The 13,098-nt window shown below is 43.1% G+C and overlaps 1 long non-coding RNA gene across 2 annotated transcripts in view; it reads left to right on the top strand.

Moving 5' to 3' along the window:
* LOC149972488 (uncharacterized) overlaps window positions 1-11,594 on the top strand; it is an 86,727-nt gene extending 75,133 nt beyond the window's left edge. The window contains exons 3-5 of one of the 2 annotated variants that reach the window (XR_016490935.1): window positions 7,566-7,621; window positions 8,050-8,116; window positions 9,818-11,594. This is a non-coding gene — a long non-coding RNA (uncharacterized LOC149972488). The remainder of the gene's footprint in view (window positions 1-7,565; window positions 7,622-8,049; window positions 8,117-9,817) is intronic. The other variant, XR_016490936.1, reaches the window with a different exon arrangement.
* The last annotated feature ends 1,504 nt before the right edge of the window (window positions 11,595-13,098 follow it).

Below are 13,098 nucleotides of genomic sequence, written 5' to 3'. Positions count from 1 at the left end.
TAGATCTCTGCAGTTCATCCAGAGTGATCATGGGCCTCTTGGCTGCATCTCTGATCAGTCTTCTCCTTGCATGAGCTGAAAGTTTAGAGGGACGGCCAGGTCTTGGTAGATTTGCAGTGGTCTGATACTCCTACCATTTCAATATTATCGCTTGCACAGTGCTCCTTGGGATGTTTAAAGCTTGGGAAATATTTTTGTATCCAAATCCGGCTTTAAACTTCTTCACAACAGTATCTCGGACCTGCCTGGTGTGTTCCTTGTTCTTCATGATGCTCTCTGTGCTTTTAACGGACCTCTGAGACTATCACAGTGCAGGTGCATTTATACGGAGACTTGATTACACACAGGTGGATTGTATTTATCATCATTAGTCATTTAGGTCAACATTGGATCATTCAGAGATCCTCACTGAACTTCTGGAGAGAGTTTGCTGCACTGAAAGTAAAGGGGCTGAATAATTTTGCACGCCCAATTTTTCAGTTTTTGATTTGTTAAAAAAGTTTGAAATATCCAATAAATGTCGTTCCACTTCATGATTGTGTCCCACTTGTTGTTGATTCTTCACAAAAAAAATACAGTTTTATATCTTTATGTTTGAAGCCTGAAATGTGGCAAAAGGTCGCAAAGTTCAAGGGGGCCGAATACTTTCGCAAGGCACTGTACCTGGTTAAATGAAGGTGAAATAAATAAATAAATAAAAATAAGTCCAGGAGTAAAGATTTGCTTAACAAGTCACATAAGTTAGATTCATAGATTCACTAGTGTTTCACATGATTTTTTAAATGTTTAAGTTATCATTTTATTATTATTAACCCATCCACATTGTACAGCTTTTATACTACATATACATACATTTTACATATACATTTTACATACACATTTTATGTACATCTGACTTTAATAAACAGCAATCACATTACAATAATACATTACTGAAAATAAACTCTTTAATCCCACCCCTCCGCCACTCTCAGCCCATCCCACCGATAACCATAGACCACCTTCATTTGGTTTCCAAGTGCCATATATTCTTCAATTGTGCTGTGTGATGTTTTACATTTTTAACCTTTCTAATCACAAATTGTCAGCTAAAGATGAGAACCTTTCCTTTGAGTATTATTATATTATTGATTGACTGACAATGGCTTTCCAAATCACCCAGCACAGCTATTTGTGAGGTTAATTTTAGGTGAATGTGGTGGACGACTTGCCTTAACAGAAGGAACCATGAATTCTGCTCTGTATCAGAGAGTTCTACAGGCCCGGTCCCAGGCCATCTGTCTGTAAGCTGAAGCGCAGCTTGGTCATGCAGCAAGACAATGATCCAAAACACACAATCAAGTCTACATGAAAATGGCTAAAAATAAACTATTTAGAAGTTGTGGAATGACCTAGTCAAAGTCCAGACATAATCCCAATTGAGATGTGGCAGGACTTGAAACGAGCAGTTCATGCTTGGAAACCCACAAATATCGCTGAGTTAAAGCAGTTCTGCATGGAAGAATGGACAAAATTCCTCCACAGCGATTTGAGAGACTGATCAACAACCACAGGAAGCGTTTGGTTGGCGTCATTGCAGCTAAAGGTGGCACAACCAGTTATTGAGTGTGAGGGGGCAGTTACTCTTTCACACAGGGGCATTGGGTGTTGCATAACTTTGTTTATGAAATAAATTAAATAAGTATAATTGTTGAGTTATTTGTTGCCTCAGGTTCCCTGTATCTAATATGCGGTTTCGGTTGAAGATCTGATAACTATGCAAAAATATGTAAAAGTAGAGAACTAGAAAGGGGGCAAATACTTTTTCACAAAACTGTATATTTGGAGTCTTTAGGACATCAGAGCAACCTTGAGGGAATCTGATTTAAGTCAGAAAATGATGTTCATATGATAGGTAAAATATACAGCATAACACATTGCAGAGAGCATTTCCAACTAACAATCTATTAGAAAAAAAATTAAGCTATTGGAAGCAAGACTTAAAAAGAACTGATGTTGGCAGATGGAGGGAATGTTGGAGCATGACTAACGATATTACAGTTAATGAAAATAAACAGTTAATTCAGTACAAACTAATGTATAAAATGTATTACACAAGAGATAACATTCACAAATTCTACAGCACAATGGCAGTCATGTCGTAAGTATAAAACGAACAATTACTTAATAATCCATGCTTTTTGGGAATGCTATGAAGTCCAAAAGTTATGGATGGAGCTTGAAAGTTGTCTGTCAGAAGTACTACAATATAAACTTACTTTTAATTAATCTGTCTGCATACTTCAAGACATGGCATACGGGATATAGTGAGATACCCAATCGGCTGGACTATTATTTTCTCTTCACTCATCTTGAAAAAGTTTATATTGAAAACTTGGAAATCAATCAATCCTCCATCTTTAACAGAATGGAAAATTCTAATGATTTATTAGTGAACTATTGAAATAGCATAGGTGACCGAGGAAAAACAAATTAATACAATTTAACAAGGTGGCAAACAATAAATCAGGCACTAGGGATGATGGTATGAGCATGCAGGTCTGTGCAGAGGAGATGTACTCGTTGTTTGTGTATGTCTGTAAGTTGTTGTTCGTATGTGTATGTTCCGTATTTGGTGTGGGGGAAAAAACGCAAAAATAAATTAGCAAAAGAAGAAAAAGAAAAGAACTCCAACAGCCCACTGCCCAGATCAGAGGGGGAGAGCAGCTTCGTTTTCTGAGTGAGGGAGCTGCCTCAGATGGTCTCCACGGTCTGCCTTCGCCCCGCCTCTCATTCCAGCGCCCCCTCCCCGGTCCCAGCAGAAAGGAAAATGATTTGCTTATGGGCCATATGCTGTGTATATTTGGGGCAGGAGGCAGATAGTGCAGCAGAGTGGGCTGTTTGATCCTAATGCGCCCGATCTGTCATACAGACACTGCTGGAGTGCTCCTAATGTACCATAAAATAAGCTGTACTTCAGAGGCAAGGCTTGGTGTGTGTGTGTGTGTGTGTGTGTGTGTGTGTGTGTGTGTGTGTGTGTGTGTGTGTGTGTGTGTGTGTGTGTGTGTGTGTGTGTGTGTGTGTGTGTGTGTGTGTGTGTGTGTGTGTGTAAAAATTATAATCATTTCTGTATGGCAACCCACCTCTTCCCTCTAAACGACCAATAAAGAGCCAACATTTTCACAAAATGTCTCAAGCAGCACATTGTACATTGATCCCTCTGGAAGTGACATGAAAGTAACCAGAGGTATGCCTTTTCAATCCCTGTAATTCATTCTCAGTGTGAGAGATGGATGACATCCATTGAACGATGGATGTTCAAAGCCCACTGATCAATTAAGAGATCAAGTGAAAATGACAGATGGGGGTTTCCGGTCGGACATAGAAAAGCATAACCAGACACTAAAGGTCCAAATATGGGAGTCGCATACGAAATACAACTTGGGTGCTGATCTATGCTCCAAACATAGCTCTATGTTATACGCTAATGCATGAGGTGTAGGCAAGGCCATGCACAGACATTTTAGGGGGCAGGTGCTCAAAATTGGAAAAAGGTCAACCTCACTTAATTTTTTTGCTGTACTTTCATCATTCATATCTCGAAATTCATACATACCTAAATGCCTCTAGAGCATAGTCCTGTTTATTTTTGCATCAACACACTCACTCTTTGTCACAAACTGTAAAGCTACAGTGCCTCCTAAAGACATGACTGACATCGGGAAAAGAGGGTGGGCTATCAGCTGATCATTGATGTAGATGGTTGATGTAATTTGCTAGATAGCTAGCTCAATTTCTTTTAACTGATTGAGATTTACCTCTCTATGTCTTTCTGCCTCTCTCTACTGTGCGTATCAGCCAACCAGAACGAATATTGAGGATGATGTAGGCTAAATCATGTGTTAGGCTAGCGAGTGTTAATCAAATGTTATGCTGCCGTGGCAGTACTGGTTCATTTAAACTGGGTAGCTAGCTACACACACTTGACTGGTGACCGCATCTCTCAAGCCATGCATGTTTGGATACCGGGCGCTTGCAATCTCCATACAGAGCAGACTAGGAAAAAGGTTCTGTACAGGGTAGATCAGCAGGCGCAACCAACGGACGGGATAGGTGGTGGCGAACTTGAAGACGACTTGCGGGCAGTCGGTTCCGAACAACAATAAATGTATATATATAAATAAAAAAAACTTTGGTTACCCCACCAACCAAAAGGGCACATTGGTGACTGGAAGGGCAAAAGGGCATGTGTTCTGCACAGGCAGAGCCCTATCTGTGCAAGTGCCTGGGTGTATGAGAGTAAAACCATGGTTTTCCTCTGGCCTTTCATGCCTCACCTCCAGACAGTCGACCTATGACTTGTGACTGTCATAATGTCATGACGATGCCCTCTGTCCTCTGGGGGTTTCCGCTCCAGTAGTTTCACTTTTTGGCTGTCTTGATGTGAGCCAGGCTCCTGACAGATCAACCAGCTCAGCCCTGCCTGGTTCTGCTGTGACTGTGATGGATGGAGCTACTCCAGAGAAACACGTGTGCAGAGTAGAGCAGGATGCCACACTCTGGAGTTCTGGAGCCAGGAACACAGACAGAGAGAGAGAACTGAACCTTGACCCAGATGGAGAGAGTGTGGTGCTTACTAGTCCACCATGGCAAGTCATGGATCAATGCTACTTGCAGAAGAGTTACTACCGGTGAGAGGGCCTTGAATTGATATTTCCTGTTGATATTGTTAACAACGATCTACAGAATGTTGTCTAGCAGTGTTAGGTCTGCTATGGCCATTCCAAGAAGAAGAAGGGTTCATTTATGAGAGAAACACACTACGAGAGAAACACACTACCTTTTGGATGCAATCGCGAAACAAACTCAGGTCACTCACTCCACCATAGTAGGATCCCAGCGTGATCCCATTGGGTTCCATTTGACATTTTGTAAAGTTCTAGGTTCTTTTAAAATTCTTCCACTGTGTGCTAGCTGTGCGGTGGTTACCAGTCTTCAAGGCCTCTCCTCCCCACATGAAAGGTTACAATTCCAGGAGTAGCTGTTCTTCGAGTCAGGCATGAAACCTTCTCCCTGGGAGAAGCTTGGGAACCTCCACTGGAGGGGTGACATCACACCACAGTAAAACCACTCCTATACCCACTAAATACTGCCATGCTGTACTAACACATTGCCACACACACACGAAGCTGCACGCATACATGCACACACACAGACATATAAACATACACAGTCACACACCCAGGCACGCCCGTTCACACATGCACACATGCTTGCAAGCAGAGAGGCAGGCACACAAGCACGCACACACAAAGCCTCTAACTCAAAACGTGTTTAAAAACACAACAACCAACACCAGTTGACTTTAGACCATGACAGATATATCCAGGACATTGACATGTAGGGTAGAATAGAGCCATCCGTATTCCTCCTACTCTAACTAAAGAGATCATACTACATTTGTTATAATGAAGAGCTTGTAGTTGATGAGTTCTGAGACAGACAGGGATGGGAGGTTTGCTGTTTCGCTTGCTGCTAAGTCTTTCAGGCTTCCTGGCGAAGCTACAGAGAACACCCACATCATTGGCTCACAGTAGACGCAGCCGTTTTTCAAACCAACACGACATTTCCCCAGCCAAGCCTAATAGTTTAATCTTGCCACTGAAATATGTGTATAAATACCATTTGGGTTTGTTTCATCCTCTAAAAATACGTCCGTCATGTCTAGCTGCCGCATGGAGGCTCAGGGAACATGGTGGCGGTTTTACTACATTGAATTCAAACCTGAGGACAACGTTTTAAGATATGAGAGAAAGTATGGAGCGGTTTAAGTAAGGCTTGCTGTATGTGTTCAAATAAGTAAAATGCAATTTTATTTGTCACATGCGCCGAATACAACAGTGAAATATTTACTTACAAGCCCTTAACCAACATTGCAATTTTAAGAAAAAACGAAGTATTAAGAAGAAAGTATTCACTAAATCAACTGAAGTATATAATAATCAGGCCACTGTTGTGTCATCAGCAAACTTAATGATGGTGTTGGAGTCATGCTTGGCCATGCAGTCGTGGGTGAACAGGGAGTACAAGAGGGGACTGAGCACGCACCCCTGAGGGGACCCCGTGTTGAGGATCAGCATGGCAGATGTGTTGTTACCTATCCTTGCCACCTGGGGGAGGCCCGTCAGGAAGTCCAGGATCCAGTTGCAGAGGGAGGTGTTTAGTCTCAAGATTCTTAGGTGTTTAGTCTCAAGGTCCTTTCCCATCTTTGTCCAGGTGGGAAAGGGCAGTGTTGAGTGCAATAGAGTCATCTGTGGATCTGTTGGGGCGGTGTGCAAATTGAGTGGGTCTAGGGTTTCTGGGATAATGGTGTTTATGTGAGCCATGACCAGCCTTTCAAAGCACTTCATGGCTACAGACGTGAGTGCTACGGGTCGGTAGTCATTTAGGGAGGTTACCTTGGTTTGCTTGGGCACAGGGACTGTGATGGTCTGCTTGAAACATGCTGGTATTACAGACTCGGTCAGAGACAGGTTAAAAATGTCAATGAAGACACTTGCCAGTTGGTCAGCGCATACTTAGAGTACACGTCCTGGTAATCCGTATGACCCTGCGGCCTTGTGAATGTTGACCTGTTTAAAGATCTTAATCACATCGCTACGGTAAGCGTGATCATACATTCGTCCGGAACAGCTGGTGCTCTCAAGTATGCTTCGGTGTTGCTCCTCGAAGCGTGCATAGAAGTAATTTAGCTCGTCTGATAGGCTCGTGTCACTGGGCAGCTCGTAGCTGTGCCTTCCTTTGTAGTCCGTACTATTTTGATAGCCCTGCCACATCCGAATAGCATCGGAGCCGGTATAGTAGGATTCAATCTTAGTCCTGTATTGACACTTTGCCTTTTTCATGGTACGTCGGAGGGCATAGCAGGATTTCTTATAAGCTTCCGGGTTAGAGTCCCGCTCCTTGAAAGCAGCAGATCTACCCTTTAGCTCAGGGCAGATTTAGCCTGTAATCCATGGCTTCTGGCTGGGGTAGGTACATATGGTCACTGTGTTATTGATGAAGCCGGTGACGGATGTGGTGTACTCCTTAAAATGCCATCGGAAGAATCCCGGAATATATTCCAGTCTGTGGTAGCAAAACAGTCCAGTAGTTTAGCATCATCTGACCACTTCCGTATTGAGCGAGTCACTGGTACTTCCTGCTTTAGTTTTTGCAAATTGTTTGCAGGACACTGAGATTATAGTGGCGTAAACTGCAGTGTACAAAGCAGCATCTTTTGTGAAAATGTTATGGCAAAGAAAATATTGAATCATCCTCTCATATCATTTGTTGATGATCCTTCCTGTTTCACACAATAGTGAGAAATTGTCACCTCCAAAAATGCAGTAAGACATCACAAATGGGAATGTATGTCTCTTGCATCAGAGGGAAAGACAAAGGTAAGAAGACACGTTTAGCATCAGTTTGATGTGTACTTTGCGGCCTCTCTCTAATAAATCCTGTCGTCTCCAGTGTAACATTTCTAGAGTAGGTATTTAAAGTGTCAGCCGCTGACTGCCTTCTCCTCTCTCTCCATATGTTAGAGTCCTTTACTGGTCATCACACAACCAGAGGCCTGCCACTGGAAGTGAATTTCAATGTGAGATCCTCCCTTTACATGAAATTCAATCTAGCATTTGTGTGTTGTATCTTTTTAATGGCTTTGCTGTGGGCCCTGCCAGATAGGGCTCTACGTCGCAGTAACAAACCTGCCTCACATGAAGGAGATAGCAGATGTCTACAGTAGCCTAGCTAGGTGCTGCCGATTTAGTTCAGTTGAAAGGTGCAGATGGTTCGACTATGGTTCTAACAGTAATGGAATCCTGACTCATGCACATACTGTACACCCATGCAGGCACGAGCATGCATACACACACGCTGACACGCATGCATGCATGTGTCACGTGTGACTCATTTGCATGTTTAACCTAACAAGCATTTCTATTGGTTAATAACCTGGTCATGTGACTTCAGCAGCATGTATTTCACACCCCCAGCTGTTTTGTGTTTCTTTGTGGCTGCCCACAGGACGTGAGTACAGTCTGGAGGAATGGTGGATCCTTGGTTTTGCCAGAGCGCGTGATCACGTCTTATGGTAAAAGCACATGGATAATGGAGTTTGTTTGAGCTAAAGTACCATCTTTAGGAAAATCTGCCTCCTGGGCTGCATCGCTTCCTGTGTCCCTTTTTGTTTTGGTTTATATGTCTGTATCTTAACTAGCAATGTTTTAATAGTAAGAAATTATGTTTGGAAACGAATCAAATGACCGGAATGGAACAACTGAAATGTGTTGAAGTGGAACAATGGGAAAATCATGCCTTAAAATAAATGTTACACTGTCCTGTGTGTTCTGCTTCAACCTGCCTGCTCAATACCAGACCTTGAACTTGTCACCTTTCCACCTCGTGACACACACACACACACACACACATACACAAACACATTATTATTCAAATCCCTTGACTCTTTCCACATTTTGTTACGTTCCAGCCTTATTAATTTTTTTATAAAATGTCTTTTTTTTTCATCAATCTACACACAATACCCCAATATGACAAAGCAAAAACAGGTTTCTAGAATTTTTAGCAATTTATAAAATAAACTTTTAAACATCACATTTATGTAAGTATTCAGACCCTTTACTCAGTACTTTGTTGAAGCACCTTTGGCAGTGATTACAGCCTCAAGTCATATTGGGTATGACGCTACAAGCTTGGCACACCTATATTTAGGGAGTTTCTCCCATTCTGATGTTGCCACCACCATGCTTCACCTTAGGGATGGTGCCAGGTTTCCTAAAGCGTGATGCTTGGCATTCAGGCCAAAGAGTTCAATCTTGGTTTCTCATGGTCTGAATCCTTTAGCTGCCTTTTGGCAAACTCCAAGCGGGCTGTTGTGCCTTTTACTGAGAAGTGGCTTCCGTCTGGCCACTCTACCATGAAGGCCTGATTGGTGGAGTGCTACAGAGATGGTTGTCCTTCTGGAAGGTTCTCCCATCTCCACAGAGGAACAATGGAGCTCTGTCAGAGTGACCATTGGGTTCTTGTTCACCTCCCTTACCAAGGCCCTTCTCCCCCGATTGCTCAGTTTGACCAGGTGTCCAGCTGTTGGAAGAGTCTTGGTGGTTCCAAACTTCTTCCATTTAAGAATGATGGAGGCCATTGTGTTCTTGGGGACCTTCAATGCTGCAGAAATGTTTTGATACCCTTCCCAGATCTGTGCCTCGACACAATCCTGTCTCTGAGCACTACGGACAATTCGTTCGGCCTTATGGCAAGGTTTTTGCTCTGACGTGTACTGTCAACTGTGGGACCTTATATAGACAGGTGTGTGCCTTTCCAAATCATGTCCAATCAATTGAATTTACCACAGGTGGATTCCAGTCAAGTTGTAGAAACATCTCAATGATGATCAATGGAAACAGGATGCATCTGAGCTCAGTTTCGAGTCTCATAGCAAAGGTTCTGAATACTTATGTAAATAAGGTATTTCTGTTTTTTTCTCAAAACCTTCTCAAAAAGGTTTTATTTAATCAATTTTAGAATGAGGCTGTAACGCAACAAAATGTGGAAAAAGTCGAGGGGTCTGAATATTTTCCAAATGCTGTGTATATCCCTGGCGCAATGTGGAGGAAATATTTGGTAAGCATATACACAGTCCCAGATATTTAATCATCTTGTGCTCTGTCTTTTCTCATAGACAGACAGCGTCATCCACCACAGTTGTGAGTGTTGTAATAATGTCTGGTTTCATTCCCCCCCCCCCCCCCCCCCCCCCCCCCCCCTCCCCCTCCAGGTTGGGTTGGTGCAATCTGTGGGCCATGCACAGTGTCTGGGGAGACAGAGTGGTCTGCTCCAGGGCAAAGAGAGTGGAATCTGTGACTGCGGTGGAGTCAACCTAAGTTCAGAGTGCTGTACTGCAGCCGGAGGAGGTTTCCAGTAGCAAGTCCAGCAGTGGCTTTTATATCTTGTCTGTATTATGTTTCCCCTTTCCTCCGTCTGTCTCCTCTTTTTCCTGTTGAAGTCCTTTATGTCCACTGGGTGGCCTTCTGTCTATCCTCTGTTCCTCTTGTTTGTAACTGTTCATCTCGAACAAACACACTCCATCCTCCCCTCTCCATGAACCCGTCTCCACCCATGAGTCTACTTCAATTTAAGGCCTCTCAGTTGTATTTAAAGTCATATTTCTTTGAATTTCAGAGAGCCACGGAACTCTCAACAGCCGAGTAACAACGTACAAAATTCAAAACTACACGAGGCCAAAAGTGGTGCAACACAAGCTTTTATGACCTTTCGTAGCCTTTTGACTGTGTCAGTCAACAGGTTCTGGCCTGAGGTCCAGTCCAGACTCCACACCTAAACACTGGGCTCAGGCTCACTTCCTGCTTGTGGAAGTGTTCCAATCCGGGAAAAGTTTATTGTATTTTCACAAAGCCAAGTGCATTTGGTTTCAACACTGGGGTTTGTGTGTGTGTCTCACTTACACCCACATGGGACAAGCTCCATGAAACCCCCATCAAATGCTGTCACGCTGGCTTTTGAGTTGTGGCTGTGTTTGCTTTCTCATGTATATTTGCTGAATTAGCAGAGAGAATTTGATCAAATGCCACGATACAATGCTACACATTATCTCCACACACAATTGTGTGATTTAAGGCTGCCTGTTTACTGCAGAGAAGCCAAATCAGTTTGTACACGATGGAACAGCAGTGTATGTACTACAATTTTTACCACGATGCTGCATGCTCAGTTCCTCAAAATAAAAACAATAACAAATGCGTCTGGGGCCGGCTGGGGGATCTGTTTCGACTATGACGGAGTTCAACTTTAACGGGGCATTCAGCTGTTTATATGTCCATTGTTGGACTTATAAATGAATGATATTGTAGCCATTGATTCTTGATGAACATAACTTAGAAATGCCTCATTAGTTTAGTTTAACTGTTGTACTCCCTCACAGCCCAAAACATAAGCTTGTTTGGCTCCAATATTTGTAAACAAAGGAAATGTAAACAAATGCCATATAGCCTTAAAACTATCATTTTGGACCGTGTATGGTCAGTCCTCGAATCCGTAGCACTTTCTATAAATTTGAGTGGTTACATTTCTCCAGCCCCGTCCCTCAGCTTTTTAATGAAACGGGCGGCAAACCACCTTGTTATTATTTCAACTGCTGATTACCCCTTTAAAGGGTACAGTAGAGCACAGAGTGGTTTAGATAAACGTCAGTGCTTTGCCCTTTACAACCAATAATCTCCTGTGAAAGTATAGTATCGTGAATAAAGTGCAAACGTTCATTAAATGATAATAATCACATCGCTGAAATTGCCCTCATTACATTAAACCAACGGCACAGAGGAAGTGACATATGCACGACCTGTAAACACTTCTGAGTACAAGCTGTTGATTCTATTGGGCCTAATAGTAGTGTCCACTCCGCTGGCTGTCCGGGGAAAATGATTCAATGTTTTCATGTACACTGGCCATCCTGTTTACGTTGTGGGCACGTTGTCACGGCAGCCAGGGGTGAGCTGGGTCTTTGATCAGGGGGTCCAGAGAGGGGTGTGGGGTGGGGGTCCGGAGGGGTAGAGGGGGGGGGGGGGGGGGCTGCACCACACCACTCTGCAGAAGCAGCCTGCAGCCCCTCCACACCCGGGCCATGTCTCCACACACATCGTGGCCCGCTCCTCATTTCCTGGTGCTTGATCCTACAGCGAGGGGTGACGGAGGTGGGGGGAGAGGGGGTATGGGGGGGGGGGGGGGGGGGGGTGTTGGGTCACAGGGAAGGTTAACGTGATGCCAAGGTCTCTTGATCAAAAACGGTCAGGTAATGATGTGGTAAACGCACACATAGCATACGTATCAGAAATCTTGACAGTTACACTAGACAGACACGTTCAAACTCCTCCATGATCAGTTGGCTGGGCACCTCTCCAACCCAAACCTGCACCAGTAGAACAACCCACGGTACCACTACTGTAACTTAACACATGTCTAAAGGCATTTGAACGTACCTAAATAGCAGGATCACAAGAACCTCTACCAGCGGGGACTGCAGCATCCCATACCGGTCCACCAGGTTTTTCCAATCTGCTTTCCAATGCAAAGCTAAATTAAATGGAATGGCCTCCCCTCCTTGCTGAAAGCACATAGCAGCTTCAAAGCGTTCTCGTCTAAGGAAAAAAAAAAAGATTGAGGCCAATCAGACACGCCCATTGATTTTATTTTTTTTATCTGAAAGGTCACATTGACTTTTTTATATGCAACAGAATACACAGCAATACACACTCATGTGCAATTTCATTAGGTTCAATAACTGGGCTCTGTACAATATTTTGATTTAACTACGTGTTGATTATTTGTTTTACAACTCAAATTAATCAGGTCCAACAGCAATATCTGCAAAGAATTGTATGTGTAATGCACTGACCTCAGTTTTGAAACGTGTCTGCAAAGTATGTCCTGGCTTTCTAAAAGTCTGACGCACAGTGCATTCGGAAAGTATTTAGACCCCTTCACTTTATCCACATTTTTGTTACGTTACAAACTTATTCTGAAATTGATTACAATTTTAAAAATGTCCTCATCAATCTACAAGCAATATACCATAATGACAGAACAAAAAAGGTTTTTAATTTTTTTTTGCAAATTTATACAAAATAAAAAACAGAAATACCTTATTTACATAAGTATTCAGACCCTTTGCTATGAGACTCAAAATTGAGTTCAGGTGCATCCTGTTTCCATTGATCATCCTTGAGATGTTTCTACAACTTGATTGGAGGCCACCTGTGGTAAATTCAATTGATTGGACATTACTTGGAAAGGTACACACCTGTCTATATAAGGTCCCACAGTTGACAGTGCATGGCAGAGCAAAAAAGCCATGACAGAGGTCGAAGTAATTGTCCGTAGAGCTCCCGGACAGGATTGTGTCGAGGCACAGATCTGGGAAGGGTATCAAAACACTTTTGCACCATTGAAGGTCCCCAAGAACACAGTGGCCTCCATCATTCTTAAATGTAAGAAGTTTGGAACCACCAAGACTTCCTACAGCAGGCCACCCGGCCAAACTGA

This window comes from Oncorhynchus mykiss, chromosome 23 (assembly GCF_057628025.1).
Source record: "Oncorhynchus mykiss isolate SJ-2025 chromosome 23, ASM5762802v1, whole genome shotgun sequence".
In the NCBI taxonomy this organism is placed as follows: Eukaryota; Metazoa; Chordata; class Actinopteri; order Salmoniformes; family Salmonidae; genus Oncorhynchus; species Oncorhynchus mykiss.
The sequence above is the reverse complement of the archived record's forward strand: the minus strand, read 5'-3'. Positions and strand labels throughout refer to the sequence as shown.